Source organism: Doryrhamphus excisus, chromosome 1, assembly GCF_030265055.1.
Source record: "Doryrhamphus excisus isolate RoL2022-K1 chromosome 1, RoL_Dexc_1.0, whole genome shotgun sequence".
In the NCBI taxonomy this organism is placed as follows: Eukaryota; Metazoa; Chordata; class Actinopteri; order Syngnathiformes; family Syngnathidae; genus Doryrhamphus; species Doryrhamphus excisus.
In genome coordinates this window covers 4642764-4665409 of record NC_080466.1, presented here as the reverse complement: position 1 = coordinate 4665409, position 22646 = coordinate 4642764, and the positions used below count along the sequence as shown (strand labels likewise).

Below are 22646 nucleotides of genomic sequence, written 5' to 3'. Positions count from 1 at the left end.
ATCATTACAATGACCTCAGTTTTCATCTATATACAGTATAGCTTTTTTTATATTCCAAAGTGCCAGATGTAAGTCGAAGGAGGGCAAGCTATAATTATGCGAGTGTGAGGCGGTTCATATGCATTTAACGTCACTATAAAATGATTATAGCAGATGTAACATTTTACAGTTAATGACAACCAAGTTTAGGGGACTCCTGGATAAGAGCGACACGAAAGGGCAAAGCATGCATGCCTCATGCAATACTTTCCAGATCTGCACTTTCCACCAGAGACGGTTACTCTAAATCAGAGCCATGAAAGGAGGAGGTCACCTCCTTTTATTTTTGGAGCTGAAAACCGCAATTCCACCATGAAATTGAACCTGATGAACGTGTACGCCTACATGTTGTCATTGAAATCTGCAACAATGGAAACATGATTAGAATTGTTCCTTTTGCTGTAAGAAATTAATTCACACTTACATTCATACCTATGGACAATTTTCAGTCGTCAATTAACCTAGCATGTTTTTGGAATGTGGGAGGAAACCGGAGTACCCAGAGAAAACCCAAACATGCACGGGTTGAACGTGCAAACTCCACACAGAGATGCCCGAACACAGAATCAAACCCAGGTCTTCCCGATCTCCTGACTGTGTGGCCAAGGAAAGACCAATGATTTTATTAATCACTATTTGTCAATAATAGAACAATGGCATTTCCATTTCACCAACAACTAACAATTTCAAACTATACATAGAATTGTAAATATCTCTCCAGGTCAGATCTTAAAACTGGATGAAGATGACTTGCTTGGAACTGAAAACACTACCCTCCAAAACACAATTAAGCTCCTTTAACCGCTACCGTATGTGCACACACAGAGTCGCTGGGTTTACAATCAGGCCCAGAACATAGCTGAACAACCGTCACTGCTCCATGGAGACGCAGCACAATGGGGAACTTAGTGCTGAATTAGCTTGTGTGTGAATTATTTGACATTCCTTCACAGCTCCCATTGACATCAGCGCTTGCTTGAGAAAGACTTTCAAAGTACATGAATCCTTTTACAGAGACTCTACTTTTTCCTCTTAAAGATCTCTCTGATGTTCTCTACAAGTCCGTTCCTGTTTGTTGTGGACCACAGATCAAAGAAAACTGTACGGAACAAGCCAAAACAGCACTGAAAGTTAGTTTCACCAGACAGCATTTGTTCTCTTTCTTATGGTATTTTGCTTTAAATTGTCATGAACTGTGAACGGTACCTAAATAACTGATTCAGAATCAGTGTTACTGTGATTAAAGAGTGGAGCTCAACCCATTGTAACTCAATGACTGGTCAAAAGAGAATTCATCTGTCCAACAATGGAAATAAATACATGTTGAAAGACATTCATTCATTTTCAACCACTTTTCCTCACAAGGGTTGCTGGAGCCTATCCCAGCTGTCTTCGGGCAAAGAGGCGGGGTACACCCTGGAATGGTCGCCAGCCAATCACAGGGCACATATAGACAAACAACCATTCACACTCACATTCATACCTATGGACAATTTGGAGTCGCCAATTAACCTAGCATGTTTTTGGAATGTGGGAGGAAACCGGAGAAAACCCACGCATGCACGGGGAGAACATGCAAACTCCACACAGAGATGGCTGAGGGTGGAATCGAACCCTGGTCCCCTAGCTGTGAGGTCTGCGCGCTAACCACTCGACCGCCGTGCCGCCTGTTGAAAGACAATGGAACACAAATTTTCTCCTCTTGTAAACAACTAAGGTGAAAACACAATCTGTTCTGGGACACTTCTCAACCCACATTGAATGTGAAACTTATTCACTGTACTTGCACCTACAGTACAGTTGTCCTTTGCTATATATATATATATATATATATATATATATATATATATATATATATATATATATATATATATATATATATATATATATATATATTGGGGTTCAAATATAGCTCACTCACTGTCTTCTTTCTTTTCGGTTTTTCCCTTCAGAGGTCGCCACGGCAAACCAATCTCTTCCATCCAACCCTGTATTCTGCATCTGTCTCTTTCACACCAACTACCCTCATGTCCTCCTTCATTACATCCATAAACCTCCTCATTGGTCTTCCTCTACGCCTCCTACCTGGCAGCTCTAAACGCAGCATCCTTCTACCAATATATTCACTATCTCTCCTCTGGACATGTCCCAACCATCTCAGTCTGGCCTCTCTGACTTTATCTCCAAGGCCTCTAACATGTGATGTCCATCTGATGTACTCCTTCCTGATCCTATCCATCCTGGTCACTCCCAATGAGAACCTCAGCATCCTCATTTCTGCTACGTCCAATTCTGCATCCTGTCCTTTCCTCAGTGGCACTGGTCTCTAGACCAAACAAAAGTTTTAGAACAAAATATGAATAAATAATTTTGTAGTTGACTATGACGTATTACGAGACAAGTCACATGTAGTATTCTGGTCACTACGCATTAGTAACGTTATGAGACATGACATTAGATTATATTACCTTTCACACTGCATGGAGACTGGCTACTGGCTGAGAACGAATGGAGAAAAAAAAGGTTATCCTCTCATTTTGGGCGGAAGTGGTAAGTATTTGGCGTCTTTGCCCTTCCTCCCCACTCCATTTAAAATACTTTAAGTTCAAAATAAGCAAATTGGAAAGGCTAACTAGTTAGCTCGCTAGATCCCGAAGCCTGAGCAACGTGATTATTGGGTTGTTATTTCATGTAAACAGGGCTCTAACAATGTTCAAACCCGTATTTAGAAAGCCATAACAGGGTTTCTACGCTCTATGAAAATATTTAGTTTATTCTGTCCCGCTTTGCTGAAATTCGCTTCCATGGTATTTCATTTCTATTTCGGAATTCTAAATCCATTATGCATCATTACTTCTGTCAAAAAGACATGTGTTCCACATACAACATTTAAAGGCCGTCGACCGGAGGGCTGGTTTGTGTTTGGGGACTATCCATTACACAATCTGACGGAGCAGACAAATGTGATATTTTGGGATCTCTTTCTCGAGTGAGGTCATTATGAGTGAACCAATACTGTGGTCCCATCAAGCCAATACACACACATTCACACACACACAAGGCTATTCGCTCATCGTCACACGCTCAACAGTTTCCAAGACGACTGCAAACAAACAGCCCAAGCAAGCAGTGACCCCACCCCAGCAGCAAAAAAGTAGCAAAGACAGTGAGACTAAAAAAAGTCAAAGAACGTGTGAAGGATCGAGGACATAAGGAGACAAGGACACTGCGTATGAACCACCATGTGCCGTACCGTGCAATGGCATGTGTAACGGCATGAAGATTGTGCTGTTACATAATATCCGCTACACCTAACAGTAACCCCATGAGCCTCCGTACAGTTTGGAGCATGGACACAAGACAAAGGGTCACTTTGACATCTCTTGGAACAAAAAGAGGAATAAAACAGCAGGCAGTTCTTTACCAAAGAAAAGGCCCGTTTGTTGAAGTTTCTTCCAAGGTCAGTGGGTTCCTTTAAGGCACCCACATCCACAAATTAAAGAGGATACTGGCATTTAGAAACATTTGACCACATGGGCCTTTAACTCTCTATTGTAAAGGCCAAGCAATCCGGATCAAACGGAAGCGCTGCATTCAGATGTCAAGAGTGTGGGTCTGAATGAATGAAGTACATTACATCACAAGCATTCAGTGGTTTTCTCCAGCAGTTATTGGAATTACACATTTTTTTTTTAGGCCGTGTCCCTAGTGTTATGCTTACCATGTGATTTTTTTCAGCGTTTATGCAAATATCTTCTATAACAAATAAGGCCAAAAAAACAATGCTGCTCTGAGGAAGACACTCTATTCCAGGGGTCTCAAACTCAATTTACCTGAGGGCCACCGGAGCTAGGTTCTGGGTGAAGCCGGGCCGCATCAGGTTTTCAAAAAAAAAACCAAAACGCATTTATTAAAAACTGGAAAAAAATCAAAAAATGCTTTTGCTTCTGCTATACTCTACACTTTTTCAGTACTTTGGTTCCGGTTTTCCACACCAAAATGTCTGATAAAACATTCCACTGATTTTTATTTTTCTATACACAAAATAAGATAAAAAACAAAAAACAAATTAAGAATAAAGACAATAAATCAATCAATCAGTAATAAATAAATAAAATAATAATAAATAATAATAAAACAGCAAATAAGAAAAACGTAAGAAAGCACATACTGTTGCTAGAGAAATTATTTTTTTCAGATTCAAATGTACAGTATTAACAGTTATTTAACCTTGAACAACAACATTAATGAAACTTAATAATTTTACCCAATTAGCAAGTTAGCATCGTACTCCGTTCCGTCTGGGAACAGCGTCGTAACTTTAACAACATGTTTGATGAGATGCTTTATCTTGACGTGTATTTTCCGTTTTATTCCAAATCATTTCCTGCATTTATTTGTACCCAGCGTCATAAGCCTTTAGCTTCTTTGCTAACCCAAAGCAAAACAGGACGGGGTAACAGGGTAGGGTAACAGTATGGGCGGGGCAAAATCATGCTAATTGTGTTCGGTGTGCACACTGCTTTAAGCTGTCATTTCAACATTAAACTTTGGTAGGGTCAAGGTGGGGGCCTCAAACTAGCGTCTCGCGGGCCAAATGTGGCCCGCGGGCCGCGAGTTTGAGACCAATGCTGTATTCCATCTTGGACCCATTTGTGCAGCACCATGGAACAAACGGGTGGTCCCGACAGGCTTGATTTCAACCAGGGGGGGGCTTTGAAGAGTTTTTGTTTGATTTGAAAGAAATTGTCAGCCTGTCTGTACCATGACAGGAAGCCAAAGAAGCAAGAGTTCTTCTCAGTGAGTCACTGTCCCTGCTCTGTGCTTTGACCCCTTCTATTATATCTGACCGCTCAATAACATGCTGCCAGATCTGAGGGGAAAGACTTTGCATTGGTGAGACCCTCTGTTTCCGGACCCTGACAGCCTTATGGGGGGGTTGTTACGCACATCTAAACAAAACATCCATCAACGAGAGGGAAGTGACAGCAAGCGATGCTGATGACATGTAGGAAGGTCAAGCATCTTGATGCAGAATCCTAAGGGACTCTTTGCCTCATAACAAGCACATCGAGCATCCTGGACACAAGTCCAGGGTGTGTTAGCTGTCCATCTCTGCTAAGGCAGAACCAAATAGTTGTAGATTCCAAGTCCTGCATTAGGGGAGCTACCCAATGTGTGTTTGTGCTTTAATATTTCTGCTATTTCGGGTGGAGCAAAACACATGTAAGTGGGGTCATGCTTGATAGTAACAGCAAAAACATTCATTCATTCATTCTCTACCGCTTTTCCTCGCGGGTGGTGCTGGAGCCTATCCCAGCTGTCTTCGGGCGAGAGGCGGGGTACACCCTGGACTGGTCGCCAGCCAATCACAGGGCACATAGAGACAAACAACCATTCACACTCACATTCATACCTATGCACAATTTGGAGTCACCAATTAACCTAGCATGTTTTTGGAATGTGGGAGGAAACCGGAGTACCCGGAGAAAACCCACGCATGCGCGAGGAGAACATGCAAACTCCACACAGAGATGGCCGAGGGTGGAATTGAACCCTGGTCTCCTAGCTGTGAGGTCTGTGCGCTAACCGCTCGACCGCCGTGCCGCCAAAGCAAAAACATTTAAATGAAATTAAGGACAACAATCAATACGAATACAATATTCATACACTATATCATATTTTCCGCACTATAAAAAGGTGCAAAAAAAAATGGCCAGAAGCACTGAATTGAATACCGAATGAAGTGGTTCTGCACAAATATTACATGTTTTCTATTGATTTGGTTACAAAATATGTTGACATTGTCTTTCCATAAAAATTACTTATTTTGTGCATTTAACTAAACAAACACAAAACAATAAACCGGTTTACCAGAAAATAGAAAGTCATGTTTGTTAGGGTTGCATGTTCCTTCAAAAACAGACCCGATCACACATTTGCAATGTGCTCACTATTTTTAATGTAATTATCATACATAAATGGATATATTGTAATATATCTGATATGATGTGTATGTATACATACATACATATACACTGGGTTGCATAAAATTTTTAATTCATAATATCAATTTGGCTGGCATTCCATTTTTTTCTAATGAACATAAAAATGTCTTTTGCAAAGTTTTTTCGGAAAAAAAAAATCAGAAAATGTGCAATTTCTAGTCTAATTGCCAAAACATTGACCTGGAAATGTTGAGTACAATGAACTTCTATACAGCATGATTTTCTATAGGATTATCAAAAGGGGGCCCAGACCAAAGACCAAGCTGCGACTGCTAGTCTGAAAGGAACTAGTTGTTGAGGGCAGCATCTTAGGAGAGCTGGTAAAATAATAAATGGACAAGTGTATAACAGATTATGTAGGACCAAAGTACCACTCTCAATAAATGTGAAGCATCAGCAATACTGTCTACTCTATATTACTGTTGTTGATGTTATGCTTGCTCAGCTATTAGCTAATTGTCATTAGCAAACTGTAGCTAGCTAATGTTAGCTACAGTCGAGGCAATGAGCACTAAATACCGTGAAATATGACTACAAATCATTCAAATTACAAAAACAAAACCACAAATTTGCTAGTAATATGTCATAGGAGTATAAATACCAACAAAAACATAAAGATCACCTCAGAGTTCTTGAGCTGCAGTGTTTGCCGACCTCAAATCTCCATGGCGACCATTGAACTGTTCACTACTTTATTCCACAAAAACAGATGTATGGTGGCACCAATAATCATGTATTGGAAAAATATTTTGTATGTGTTGTTTCTACATATATTGGAACACTTTTAGTATCAAAATTCAATAATTGTGTTTTTTGATGCACCCTAATATACACATATTTTTACATATATATTAGTGTGTGGAAAAAATAGTTATGGGACATCCGACATTCAAAGAAGGGGGTAAAGGCTAGGGCGTAGTTTAACCATCATTTCCTGAATGTATCTGTTTTTCATCCTTATCAATATTATGCGGTGGTTCCCTGAGTGACGACCCTGCACATGTTTGCGCGTGTGTATGTGTGAGAGTGAGCATAAAGGAAGGACAGGCTTCCTGTCAGGAAGTGGGGTCCAGTAGAGGGACAGTGACTCAATGCCAGAAGTCACAACTTTCTGCTGAAGCCAGGGTGTGCGGGACGGTGTGAATGTGTGGGTGTCCTTTTTGATTGGAAATTCATTCATAAGCAATTGCTCTCTAAATGCTGAGTGTGCATCTTTGTATTGGCAGTAAATGTGAAGACTTCAAGCTAAACTGATGTTTTCATTCATGATGTCCACAAAAGGCATCATTTCACTTGAACCTGAAAAAAAGGGCAATTATCAGCATTTCTACTGGGCCTCAATCTCCATGGCAACCACATAATAACGAGACCACCAAAGAAGAGACCTTTCTTCCACTCATGTCCCTCTCTCCCTCTCCTTTCATATCTTTTTTAATCGTTTGATAAATTTATATATCCACTATCATGACAGATCTATGTGTTAATAAATACTAAAAAGTAAAAAAATACTAAAATTTGTTTTTAAAGCCCCTTTTTGTCCCACGGGAACGCTACAAGAAAGTGGATATTATGTCATCGTGTAGCGACGAACTTTTTCAAGTGTCACGGAACAACTCTAATTATTCTAATTGTGTCCTTTTCCTCAAACACTATTTGCGTGGGGTTGTTTGATGAACATTAATTAATGGTTTAATTTTATTTGAACACGCGTACAAGTTGCATACAATACATAATTCAAATCCACAGTGCCACATGTCCCAAAGGAGTTTGTCAGTTTTATACTCACATGTATTCTTAGTTTAATCATTATCTAATCGAGGTATTACTTAACATGGAGTATATTGTGTATTTTTTGGTCTCTTCCTATTTCCAGTAAACATGTACTCCTTGTAAACATGTGATGTTTACAAATGTAACAAATGTAACCTTTATGATTATGATTTATGACAATGCATTTTTTCCCGGATATGGGAATGATGAGAGTATATTTCGTCATTATCCATATTGGCGTTTAAAGAAAATACTCATTATGTACTCACTCGTCATGCTCTGTGATTGGCTAGTGACAGACAGCAACTTTATATCTAAAGTTACTTGGTAAACAAGGGCACAAGGGCGGCATCAAGCATTCTGCATGTATGTCAGGCATAAGCGGGCTAAAATATTACACCCCCTTCAATATGTTGCGGTATGCACCTTGCAAATCTTAAACTTGTTTCATAGAATACACTGTGTTTTTAACAAGACAGCGGGCGCAGTCATGCATCAGTCACTTTTTCATCTGCTTGATATAAAGTCAGTTGGAAAAACTGCTTAAATAAATATAATAATAATAATAATAAAACAGCAAATAATAAAAACTTAAGAAACCACATATAGTTGGTGGGTAGACAAATTATTTTTTTCAGATTAAAATGAACAAAGCATTATTAGAGCCCTGTAGACATGACAAAACACGACTATAGTCACATTTATACTTTTTTTATTTACAACATATTGCGCAACTGCAGGGTCTTGAGACACATGCTCGCAAACTGGAGATCTAGCGACATAAACGGTAGCCTCCAAGTTATTTCCTTTAAACTTAAATAACCAAAAACTTACCACTTCCACACGGATAGGGAGGATAACTATTAACAGTTATTTAACCTTTAACATGAACATTAATCAAACGTAATAATTTTTTCTGGGTACATGATACCATACAGCATCCATATCAAACTTGCGCGGGCCGCACTCACATTAAATTTTCATATCAAGGCGGGGGCCTCAAACTAGTGTCCTGCGGGCCACATTTGGCCCGCGGGCCGCGTGTTTGAGACCCCTGGTTTAATGTGATCAAATCAACTCCAAGTCCCCAGAGCTCAGGGTTCTCAATAGTGCCATCTCTGGGAGGGGAATGTGCTCCTGCCACAAATGGAGGAGTTCAAGTACCTTAGGACCTACCTAAGTGAGGGAAGAATGGACCGTGAGGGCCACAGGTGGATGTTGTGGTGTCTATAGTAATACGGACTCTGCATCACTCCGTTGTGGTAAAGAGGGAGCTGAGTCAAAAGGCACATAGCTCTCAATTTAACAGCCAATCATGACCTTTGTGGTAGGGAATAACCAAAATTAAAAGTTTTCTCCTATAGATGGCTACGCTCTCTCCTTTGAGAAACTCATTCAACTGGGTGGACGTCTGAGTGTTTTTCTACACTTTGAATCAGTTTATTAAAGGTGTGGTGCTTTATTTGTCACCTCGGAGGTGACTAACAAATGTTCGGTTTACCATGTCATGTTTATGCAAAAGTAGAAGTTGTACACATAGCCAAAATCAAATGTATGCTAACACTAACCTGGTGGACTTGAACTCTGTATAAACTCACTAGCACACCCACCTCAAGCAAAGAGGAGTGTTCTCTCTCTCTCTTTGTTTGATCCAATAGAGAACCAACACAGAAAGATGCAGAGTGAAGCCTCTTGTCATCCAGCCTGTGTGGTAAGGAGAGAGGAGAAAAAATGGAATTATTGACTTAATAGTTATTTTTTGTTTGATTAATCAATTTATTGATTGGCCTGACAGGCCAAAGTAGGAGAGTTCACTCTGATACATTTTTCAGCTGTGTGTGACGATATCCTAGCAATGCATCATCAAGTCATCAAGTCAGACCCGCTTTCTCTTTCTCCCTTCCCTCCCCATGGTCTCATTACAATCTGCTTCTTAGATACGTACGGAGAGTTGATGGAAGGATCTGCCTGTTTTCTCAGTAATGACGCAACATTCTGAGCAAGGAGGTGGAATGTACAGTACGTTGACTCAACTGATATTCTTCAAGGTTGATTTACAAGGTAGCTGATGGAGGATACAGACTCCTCTAAAAACCAAAGCTGAACATTCATTTCCCGTTTAAGACCTCACTTCTGTTTAACCAATCATGGCAAACGCCCACTGTGACACTGGGCTGCTCTCAGATCTGGTGTTTAAAAATGAACTGGGGATTGTTGCACAGAAAAAAAAAATGATGGAAGATTTACAGCCGGTGGGCGATGTAAATAATCTACCATGGTGCATATGGGTTCCCTTTATAAAAAAAAGGCAAAAATAATAAATGGTTTACCCAGGAGACACACAAAAAAAATTAAATAAAATTAAAAAAAATAAATAAAGAGTACCACAAATAAAGAAACACTTCCTGCAGTTCCAAAGTATGGGTCTGATTAAAAAAAATAAAATAAAAAATAAAAAACAACCCTGAACTGAATCATTTAATCCTCTACCCATCTGTCTTCATTTCTTCCCCCCATCTGCCTGTTCACTTTCAGTTTCATCTGTGGACAAAGAAGGAAGGACAGTGCAGCATCCTGGCAACTTGCCACTCAGCTTGGGCGGAAAAATAAACAAGCGTCCCAAGTGTTCTCAAGGAATTTTAATGACTTCCATAAGTTCAGTCCATTTACCTGCCAGACCACAGCCAGCACGAGACAAGCAATGGACTATTATCATTGCACTGATGAGGAACATTGGAGATCAAAGCCAATATTAAGGCTTTGAAGAAGGAAGCCGCAAAAAAAGGAGTTTTCTCACACACGCCAATGAACCTGTAATAATACGGTGTAAACTTTTAAATGTCAACTTTTGTTTCCAACAAAAAAACACACACAATAAACGTGACGACCACCAGAGAAACCTTTTGTTTCTGCTTTGTGGTTATGATGGTCCAAAGACAGACTGTTGGTTTTTACACATTGAAAGTATACTCTCAGCATAAAACTGCACAAATGATTTCAGCTCAAATCACCTGTTGGTCCAAGATTGTGGTTTGCAGTTGTGTTTTATCGGACTGTGTTGTATCATAAAATTATGAATGAAGTGATGAATTGAGTGATGACTAAATTGAGTGGTGCATTAAACCATTAATAGATCATGCCGGACTTGGCCACAATCCCGCCTCTCTCTGCTGGCCTGCACTCAAAAAGTACATTCGTGCTTTGGCACATTTGCTTGTCCCTGAAATTTCTCTGACTTTGTTGAATATTAGTTAAATTAGATACAAGAGGAGCAATCACAGGTATTAAAGGATATGTTTATTCTGCTACATTACAACATTGGGAGTGACCAGGATAGATAAGATCAGGAAGGAGTACATCAGATGGACATCATATGTTAGAAACCTTGGCGATAAAGTCAGAGAAGCCAGACTGAGATGGTTGGGACATGTCCAGAGGAGAGATAGTGAATATATTGGTAGAAGGATGCTGCGTTTAGTGCCAGGTAGGAGGCGTAGAGGAAGACCAAAGAGGAGGTTTATGGATGTAGTGAAGGAGGACATGAGGGTAGAGAGACAGATGCAGAAGACAGGGTTGGATGGAGTAGATTGATTTGCTGTGGCGACCTCTGAAGAGACAACCCAAAGAGAAAGAAGATTACATTCTCACTTAATATGTGGATTACTGTCTCCCTTATTGTAGTCCTTCAGAATATTTATTTAGTGCTAAATTAGACTTTAAATTATTTAAATTATTTAATTTTAAATTAGACTTTATTATGTACAGTTCCCGGGGGAGTGACCGTCCTATGTATTTCACTCTCCAATGATTTGGATTCTTTGTATTTGACTTTTATTATGAATTGTGTCTGCTATTAAAGAATCTGCTTTGAGTACTCGCAGATTAGGATATTCTATGAATTGTGCCAGGGCCCGGGACCACCTCGTCCGATCGTGCCAAAAGGAGGAAATGGTGCCGCACCTGGGTGTAACTGAGTGCGGTAACACTACCCAAACATTCCGTATTTAAGTATTAAGTGGACCCAGAAACGCAATAATTGCCCTGGTGTGAGTACAACCTGGGTAGAAATACAGCATGTCTGAACCGTTAAGCCTTTCAGTGCGGCCTGCTGGAAATTTCCATGTGAAACCTTAAATGATAATTATATTAGCTTTAAAACCTTTAACATTGAAACAGTCGTCAGCAATAGACTATGCAATACTATTTTTCAAATTACCACAAGTAGTACAATGTATAATAATGGTTTCTCAAGTTAGGGTCTGTGCTTTCTAGTGATATACCGGTCACTAAGGTAATCATACTGTACATCAGGGGTCTCAAACACGTGGCCAGCAGGCCAAATGTGGCCCGCAGAAAATCTACTTCTATTTCCGTCTAAAAAAAATGTGTGTTTGAGAACCCCAGTTTGCAGTGATTAGTAGTAGTAGTTACCGTCAGGTGTGAAAACCTTTCAACCCCTGTTACGAGTGCGTTTTATTGAGGCCATGACCCACAGAATGTAAAGCGGAACCTTTGTCACCTCGAGCTGGATGCAAGTCTCTGTTGAGGGCCATAGCAGCACCGTAAATCTTTGGAGTTGCATGTCAGAACAAATATTGAAACCAATTTGAGAGAGTTAGACAAATAGCCAGTTGTGTGGCTGCTATGTTTAGTAGGTACTTTGATGGCTTATGGCCCAATGCACTACCTAGAACAGTGGTCTCAAACACGCGGCCCGCGGGCCAAATGTGGCCCGCAGGACACTAGTTTGAGGCCCCCGCCTTGATATGAAAGTTTAATGTTAGTACGGCCCGTGCAAGTTTGATATGGATGCTGTATGGTATCATGTACCCAGAAAAAATTATTACGTTTGATTAATGTTCATGTTAAAGGTTAAATAACTGTTAATAGTTATCCTCCCTATCCGTGTGGAAGTGGTAAGTTTTTGGCTATTTAAGTTTAAAGGAAATAACTTGAAGGCTACCGTTTAGGTCGCGAGCTCTCTAGTTTGCGAGTTAGCATGTGTCACAAGACCCTGCAGTTGCGCAATATGTTGTAAATAAAAAAAAAGTATAAATGTGACTAAAGTCGTGTTTTGTCATGTCTACAGGGCTCTAATAATGCTTTGTTCATTTTAATCTGAAAAAAATAATTTGTCTACCCACCAACTATATGCGGTTTCTTAAGTTTTTATTATTTGCCGTTTTATTATTATTATTATTATATTTATTACTGATTGATTTTCTTTATTCTTGATTTGTTTATTTATTTTCATCTTATTTTGTGCAGAAAAATAAAAATGAAGATATTTGAGAACAGTGGAATGTTTTATCAGAGCTTTTATTGTAGAAAATCGGAACCAAAGCACTGAAAAAGTTTGTATATTTTTCTGTTTTTAATAAATGTGTTTTTTTTTTGGAAAACCTGATGCGGCCCAGCCTTGCCCAGACCCTAGCTCCAGCGGCCCCCAGGTAAATTGAGTTTGAGACCCCTGAAAATCAGCCCAATAGTTATTGCACAACAGCTAGGGATCAGTGTCTCTGATGTAATCCTGATGTTCTACTGCAAATCAATTCATATCAACAGTGTTGCTAAATGCCTGCTTCATAAACTCTTTATTAACACAAAAGCTGCTTCACATCTGTGCCTTTGTTCTCCGGGCCCACCGTCATTAGCTGTGCATTATGAAATCAGACGATTCGTTTCACTGCACATGTGTCAGCGGTGTGGGGGAACACCCAGCCCATTGGCATGGGCCACTGTTTAGATTTCTCATCTCTTAGGTTATGTTATTCTGTTTCGGGACCAGATGCACAGGAAATGACGACACAGAGAGAAAACAACAGATGAATTCTGCATTCTCATTGACTTTTATGTTCCTTTATGTCCGTAACACTATGCAGACCTAATCACGTCTGTAACCCATTTTTCCTAATATGATAGAGACAATGATAGAAAAGCGCAGATGCACAAAAAAATTATTTTGGTTGTAGCAAAAAATCCAAAACTAACTAGCTGCTATCAGTACTTCAACTCCATTGAAGTTTATTTATGGGTGAAACTGGATTGTCTGCTTTCAAAAAAAAAAAAACTTGCATGTTTAAGTAGAGACTATGTACAGTGAAATAAGACTATATACAGCAAGTACAGAGAGTACAGACTATGTACAGTGAAATGGGTAGATATTATGTAGACCATGTAGTATGCGTATTTGCTCACGCTTAAGTCAAGATCCGAAAAAAGATGATGTTCCACCCTTTTTCTACACCTGAAGCAAGTCAACGTAACAAGTCATGTAACACCTCGCTGCAAATCCCAGCACACATCCGGAACAAGCTGATCATTTGTCAATGGTAGTTTTAGATTGTGACTCTCTCCTCTACTTAGCCACATTCCAGACACACAGTTGTTTGTACAGGCAGGGATCGGTACATTTGCACATTACCATGAATCACCAAATGTACTACCTTGGTACTCACGTACCAGACCCAAGCACTTCAATTTTGAATCGTGTTTGGCGCACACAATGGTTCAAGAGTCTTGAACCAGTCATGATGTGCTACAGTTAACCTCGGATATATCGGACTCAGATATATCGAAAATTCGCTCACAACGGACAGATAAAAAAGAACCGATTTTTCTGTAATGCATTTCCAATAAAAATTCATTGCATATATCGGATTTTTTATAACGGATTTCGCCTATTTGGGACAAAATCTCCAGTCCCGTTCCAATGCATTTCCATTAAATTTCCCTCGCATATATCGGATGGCCGCATCGTGGCGCTCCGATTCGCCGAATTGTCACAGGCCACTATACGACGTCATTTGCAGCGTTTGCAGCGTTGCCTGCGTGTCCAGGTACATTGGAAACATAGTCAAGGAAGTGCCTTTTTATAACAGATAAAATCCGATTTACACATATACCGGATATAAATCCGATATATGCGTAAAACGGACATTTTCCGGTATATGCATATAACGGATTTCGCTTATATCGGACAAAACCAGTGGGAACAATTGAATCCAATATATCCAAGGTTTACTGTATACGTATATATATATATATCACTATATTGACAGTTACTATGGTACCCATTATGTCATTGTATGGTCATATCACCTCGTACTTTGGTACGAGGTGCATTATTTAAAAAAAAAAAAAAAAAAACCTTAAAGTGTATTATGAAAAGCAGGAAGTGAACAAATGTAACAGTTACTGATTGTAAAAGTACCAGATGGAGGGGTAGGAATTAATAAGCTTTTCTTCTTCCTACTCCTTTTGGACATGTGGAACTGTGAACTGATTATGTGATGCATTCAATTGTAATCTGATGCATGTTCAAATGAAATAAAACCATTACCATTACAATTTACACGTCACCAAACAAACCACACTAGCAGACACACTCAAGTGTCGAAAAACTCGATAAACAACTTTACAATAGACGATTCTCTTTTGTTTACACTTCGAACAGAATCTGTTCTAGAACAACTATAAACAAAACGATGCATTTCCAAAGATGATGAAACCAATTTTGGTTTACAAGCTCAAGATTATCTTGCATACACATTACTAATTAACTAAACAGGAGGAGTCAGAACTCTGTAATCACAACCAGCCACTCTCTTAACACAAGTTCAGCAAAACCTTCCTATGAACTCTGACCTGACCAGAAGTTTAATCTTCAAGGATTGAGACTCCTAGTTAGTCTGGTTTCAAAAGACAAAAGCTATAACTCAGCATTGTGAATGTTGTGTGAAGCCTGTGGTTGAATGTGACTACTGGTTTGGTATAATTAGGTCACTGAAATCGGCATTTAGATAATTGACTAATTATCAATATAAACATATTTTTTAAATAAAAAAATTCAATCAGAACAAGAATGGAAAACTGACAAAAATAAACTTCTGAACAACTGAAAGGGACGGAACAACTTAAAGTATGCGGTATAATTAGGTCACCGAAATCGGCATTTAGACAATTGACTAATTGACTCATTTCAACATTAAACTTTGGTATCAAGGTGGGGGCCTCAAACTAGCGTCTCGCGGGACGCATTTGGCCCACGGGCCGCAAGTTTGAGACCCCTGATGTACATGATGCCACTAAAGACACCATCCAGAAGCTAAGAATATTTATTGTAAGTATTTATACAGTGAAAATGAAAGGAAACAGATCAAATTTGGTGATTGACCCGAAATTTTCTGCTTGCACTGCAACAAAAATTAGGGGCCACTGTGCTCCTAGTTAAAAAAAAAAGTTAGTTTGGAGCCCTGAAAATTGGAAGAATGAAAGACACAGATGAAAAGACATTGACAAAAGCATGTGTGTATAACCCCACCCCATGCTGTGTGTGTGTGTGTGTGTGTGTGTGTGTGTGAGACCTACAGAAAATCCAGAAGTTTTAGCACTTGCTTCACATGATGTGAGGAATTAAACACAGGTGATAGCTCAACTCTTATCAATGGGGCCTAGTCCTTCATCTGCAAACTACGAACACATGTAACACCCTCTCTCTGAACACATTCACGATCCACTCACTAAGTATGCTGACACTTGAGAGGGCGGCATCTCTCTTGTGCACACAGAAAGACATTCGGGGCCCATTCACATGATCTCCCCATTCTATTCTATTCTGTGTAGTAGAAAAGGTCTTTTTTTTAAAAAAAAAAAAAAAGGAAGGGGGGTTCTGTAATTCCATTTACCATGACGGAGCCTTCAAGTGGCCACAGTGGAATGTCCACCTCGGCTTATTATCAGAGTTTTTAAGTTCAGTTTCTCAGAAATCTCTAGTTTTAGTACATAGGATAAAATTGTGCACACTTCCCTAGCACTGGCAGCTCTGGGAAATGTCACAAGTGCACAGAATCAATAAGAATGGAGGGCAGTGAGATAACAGCCTTGGTGGAGGAGAACACTGCGGTCATTATGTACAGAACACAAACCAGGCAAATCATCAGCTACTAGTACTACTATTGTGAAGAAGGGAAAAGGACGACAAACCTTTTGGTTAACAAAAAAGCAAATTGCAGCGTGCCTCAGAATCTTCCTCTCGGAGCAGGAGGATGTGATCCACCTGCACTGCAGTGAAGTCGTATGCCAGCACTGCTGTTGCCTTTCTTTTTCCACTCAAAACACTTCTTCCATTCCAGCCCAGCAATGCAAAACTATTGCCCTCCTCCTATCTGCCCCGGTGCTCTTCTGTCTGACTGTAAGCAGAAAATAGATCTGCCTTATCTGGTTTTACAGTGCAGAGCAAATGCACAGTTAGAGCTGCAGAGGACGAGCCAGCATGTTGTCAAGTACTGGACACTAGTACTGGAAGGGGGGGGTCGTTGTCCGGGAGAAGACAGGAAATGGGGAGGGGCATAGAAGGCAATCTGGAATCAAAACACTTCTCGAAAACAAACCCACATTTTAAATTTACTTTAAATATTTTGCTTTTTTCACAACCATTTAAACTCCTGAGACCGAGCTACCACAATCACAACAATTAGAGGGTATTTTTAAGTTAAAGGTCTAAAATAAATCATTAAACTAAGTCATCCATTGAACGCCATCTTAATAGAATAAATTACTTTTATCATTAGCCTCTTTCAACCAAGCTGTACAGTCCAATACCGTAAGTCAGTTGGTAGCATTTTTTTCACATTTTTTGTGCGTATCAAATGGAATGAAATGGTACAGCTGTCTCAATTCTCTTTTGTGTCACTAAAAGATGTGGGAAATACAACAAAAACAAGGCTAACCTTGAAAGAAAGCTTGTTCCTTCCTGTCAGACTAAACTATTTCATGTTTCCTTCACCTCTTCTGTACAAAGCCATTGTTGGTCAGACACAGAGAGTCCTTGATAAGTTTATTTTTTTTATTATCTTTTTTACAAAAACAACCTTTAAAATGTTCTCTTCGGCTCATCCCATTAACCATTTTATAATGTTTAATGTCACTCCGCCCTAGAAATGTAACCAAAATACACAGTTTTTTAACTTCACAAACTCATATACACTTGTTGTGAGCTGGCATTGCTTTAGTCAGAAGTATTACGGTACTTTTTCGACCCTCTGTATTGAGTTGTGATCTCCTATAGAGCAGCTCCACACAATAACCAGCACAGAAAACTTTTCAGATTTTGCAGAATCTGCACCTATTCCAACTGTATTTCCTTTGATTTGTGCTTCCTGGTCTGTTTTAATTTATTTCACCCATGACCCGCCTCCGGGCATGCCCACTTTGCTGTGATTGGTCACACGCACAAAGTGTTTCCTAACTCTGAACCATATAAGGAAGTCTGCCCCTTTTGAAACCGAGTGTTTTGAGCCATCCAAAACTTATTTCAGGTCTCACTTCCTAATGCGCAAACCTCATTATCTGAAAGTTTGTCATCATTTAACACGAGAATAGAACATTCTAACTACATTTATAGGTCAGAAAAGTGAAAAAAGGATATTGGGTCCCCTTTAATACAAAAGTTAGAGGAAATCTCAAATTACCATGTGATGTGTAAGGTAACACTGTCGTCCGCTGATACTTCACGGCTTGAAAATCACTCCCTCACTCGATCATGGTTTTTCAAAAAATTTCCATTTTACTTCACACTCAAGGCTTCCACACATGCACTGACAGCCACACAATACCAATGTACACATCAGTCGTTATATTACATTGTCAGCCCCTTTCAGTCTAGTAATGGTAAAAACAAGTAACAACACAGGCGACATTTGCACTGCAGGCTATTTTGGATTTGCTTATATGTGACCAGTATTGGTATCAGATCGGTATTGTCAATACCTGCCTGAAATTCAGAGCTATCGCACATCACTGGAGCACATACTGCTACAATCTTTACTTCCGTAAACACACAGTCAGTACAATTGATAAAAGTTATATGATGACAGCAGTTGGACACTGGAACAGATCATTTCTGTGTCCATGATTTCCTATTCAAAATCTCAACAATCTGGAGGTTGATTAACGACCCCAAAGTCGTAGTGTTTGAACTAAGAAGCTTAATGTAATAACTTGCCGTTTGTGCACCAGTAAACCTGAAATGTATTATTTTGGAATATGACAGCTAGTAGGTAAAAACCTTATCATTACTGCTGAATAGCATGGAAACAAACCAGGCAGTAATTGTTGGGGGGCAGAAAAAGCAAGTGAGCCAGCTGAGCATGAATCAATTCACAATCAATTATTCAAGCCCAAAGTGTGGGATTATGTGGAGACAAAGTCCAGCCGCTACTGCTCAGTCTTAAAGTGGGGAAGGGATTGCCTGCTTGCTCGGGTTTTTGGTGTGGCAGATGTGCTTTCATCTTTTTCAATTAATCCTTTGCCAGGACTATAAGAAGATGCATCTAATTATGAGACCGTTTATCAAAGCGACATTGGCTGCAGAACTCTCTCTTTGGGTCTGTGTAGATCAGCGGTCTCAAACACGCGGCCCGCGGGCCAAATGCGGCTCGCAGGACACTAGTTTGAGGCCCCCGCCTTGATATGAAAGTTGAATGTTAGTGCGGCCCGCGCAAGTTTGATATGGATGCTGTATGGTATCATGTACCCAGAAAAAATTATTACGTTTGATTAATGTTCATGTTAAAGGTTAAATAACAGTTAATAGTTATCCTCCCTATCCGTATGGAAGTGGTAAGTTTTTGGCTATTTAAGTTTAAAGGAAATAACTTGGAGGCTACCGTTTAGGTCGCTAGCTCTCTAGTTTGCGAGTTAGCATGTGTCTCAAGACCCTGCAGTTGCGCAATATGTTGTGTTAAATAAATATGTTAAATAAAAAGAGTATAAATGTGACTATAGTCGTGTTTTGTCATGTCTACAGGGCTCTAATAATGCTTTGTTCATTATAATCTGAAAAAAATAATTTGGCTTTTGACTATATGTGGTTTCTTAGGTTTGTATTATTTGATGTTTTATTATTATATTTATTTATTTATTACTGATTGATTGATTTTCTTTATTCTCGATTTGTTTATTTATTTTCCAACTTATTTTGTGTAGAAAAATAAAAAGTAAGATATTTGAGAACAGTGGAATGTTTCATCAGAGCTTTTCTTGTAGAAAATTGGAACCAAAGCAAAGTTTTTTTTATTTTGTTGTTTTTAATAAATGCGTTTTTTGATGCGGCCCAGTCTCACCCAGACCCGAGCTCCAGTTGCCCCCAAGTAAATTGAGTTTGAGACCCCTGGTGTAGATCAACAACAGGGGTGGTTAACATCTCATCATGGAGCAAAGTATGAGAATTCAATGTGCATAAGTAGGTCACAGATGCTATTAGTGAATATGCATAGGATCCTGATTGTGCATGAAGCATGTTCAACAATATATCAGCCAAGCTAATCGTAATTCCTCTTCTTAGTCGCCCCTCAAGAACTACATACCTGTCCCAAAATAAAGCACCTCTGTCAGGCAGGCACCCATACTAGCTGGAGCTGGATGCCTAGTCTAACATTAGCACACGTTTAAGGCCAATGTGCAGAAGGTCCAAGCCATCTCTGTGGGTTAAAAAGGGATGTGCATCTGGATTATTTATGACAGCCAGACAGCTCGTCATGCATGTCTGCAATGCCTCCTCGAGGAGAGAACGAACACTGAGCAGTGTTGTTTGAAAATACACTCAGCAATAATAATAAGCGTGCAAGATCACCGCATAAACAGATTTCACCATTCATTAACAAATCATAACATGCTTGAGATGGAAGAATTCTTCAATTCAAAATTTCTCAACAACTACATGCAGGTTTGTATTAGCTCATCTTACAGTTTACAGATATAACAACCACAATATGTATCATGAATATGCATATAGTGAAACTGGGATATGATACATTGAGCAATTTGTTGTTTTCCATGTAAAAATAGTGACAAAAAGTCACAATCATATTTATTTATTTAACAACCATTACAATACACTCATATGTGACTTTACTCATTTGTATAGACCAGTCATTATTTGCACTATGACCCATTTATCATTGCACTAAAATTAATATATCTGCTCCTGCATATGCTCCTGTGCAATACTATGTGTATATTTTGGATATCTTGTATATATCTTGTCAAATTGTCTTTTTTACTCTTTTTTTAAACTTGACTACTGCACTGAAAGGAGAAGCTCTCCAATCTCGTTGTACATCTTGTATAATGACAATAAAGGCCATTCCATTCCAGATGCCATAATTTGGACAAAATGCCAGCATCAAGTATGGTACTGATTGAGGAATACATATGTCATTCATATTGAATTAATTGAATTAACCTTTCCAGACATGTATGTTAAATGAAAATACTAGGAAAGCTGGGATCACAATGGAAATCAATATCATCGCCCTCTTGAAATAATGGTGTACCCCGTCGCTCACTACAGCCCCCCCCAATAAACCTAAACATCATTGTGAGTAAATTAATTAAAACAAAAAATATTGGTGATGCTACATTTTTTTTTGTCAACTGAAAACCAAAGGCAAGAATCTATTCCAGTAAGGGAGTGGGCATGGAAGTGGGGGTTGTCTCTTTAATTCCCCATGTTGACTGTAACCTCATGTGACAGAAGCAAACCTGGCGCTTCATGTAATGAGTCCACGTCTGGCACAAGGTCAGGAGGAGCTCATTAGGGTTTAAATGCACACTCTGACAGGGACTCTAATCAAATTACCACCATGTGATAGCACATTTAAGCCAAGAATAACTTTGGTCTTCATGCTGAAGACATGAACAAAGCTTCACTACCTAATCCCTGATTCATGACTGCAAAGCATACATACAGTATTGTTTTGTGAATGTAATATTCATTTAACTATGTTTTTTATACTTTCAATTTCTTCTACATAGAACCTCACAATAACCACTTCCCAGTATGATTCCATTGCGGAATGCCGGCTCCATTAATGTTGGCACTTTTAGAAGCTGTTTATGGTATCCCACTAAGAAACAGTAGATAGTGGTTTGTTCACCGTACAGGAGGTTATTTTTGGTTTATTTTTACAATACTCAAGGCAGGGCTCTCAAACTTAATTTACCTGGGGGCCACTGGAGCTAGGGTCTGGGTGAGACTGGGCCGCATCAGGTTTTACAAAAAAAACAACAAAAAAAAGGAAAAATTAATAAACTTTGCTTTGGTTCTGATTTTCTACAAGAAAAGCTCTGATAAAAAATGCACTGTTATCAAATATCTTACTTTTCTACACAAAATAAGATGATAAATAAATAAACAAATAAAAAATAAAGAAAATCAATCAATCAGTAATTAATTCATTCATTTTCTACCGCTTTTTCCTCACGAGGGTCGCGGGGGGTGCTGGAGCCTATCCCAGCTGTCTTCGGGCGAGAGGCGGGGTACACCCTGGACTGGTGGCCAGCCAATCACAGGGCACATATAGACAAACAACCATTCACACTCACATTCATACCTATGGACAATTTGGAGTCGCCAATTAACCTAGCATGTTTTTGGAATGTGGGAGGAAACCGGAGTACCCGGAGAAAACCCACACAGGCACGGGGAGAACATGCAAACTCCACACAGAACTGGCCGAGGGCGGAATTGAACCCTGGTCTCCTAGCTGTAACCACTCGACCACCGTGCCGCCTCAATCAGTAATAAGTAAATATAATAATAATAATAATAATAAAACGGCAAATAATAAAAACTTAAGAAAGCATATATAGTTGGTGGGTAGACAAATTATTTTTTTCAGATTAAAATGAACAAAGCATTATTAGAGCCCTGTAGACATGACAAAACACGACTATAGTCACATTTATACTCTTTTTATTTACAACATATTGCGCAACTGCAGGGTCTTGAGACACATGCTAACTCGCAAACTAGAGAGCTAGCGA

General features: G+C 39.3%; 1 protein-coding gene across 5 annotated transcripts in view; it reads right to left on the bottom strand.

The window, feature by feature from the left end:
- add3a (adducin 3 (gamma) a) overlaps nt 1–22646 on the bottom strand; it is a 94809-nt gene that overhangs the window by 51845 nt on the left and 20318 nt on the right. The window contains exons 1-2 of one of the 5 annotated variants that reach the window (XM_058064742.1): nt 16803–17120; nt 9428–9521 (exon numbers count right to left, since the gene is read on the bottom strand). The exons of 1 other annotated variant lie outside the window; for it this stretch is intronic. The gene's annotated coding sequence lies outside the window, so the exon portion shown is untranslated. 3 more of the 5 variants (XM_058064919.1, XM_058065204.1, XM_058065171.1) reach the window with 3 other exon arrangements.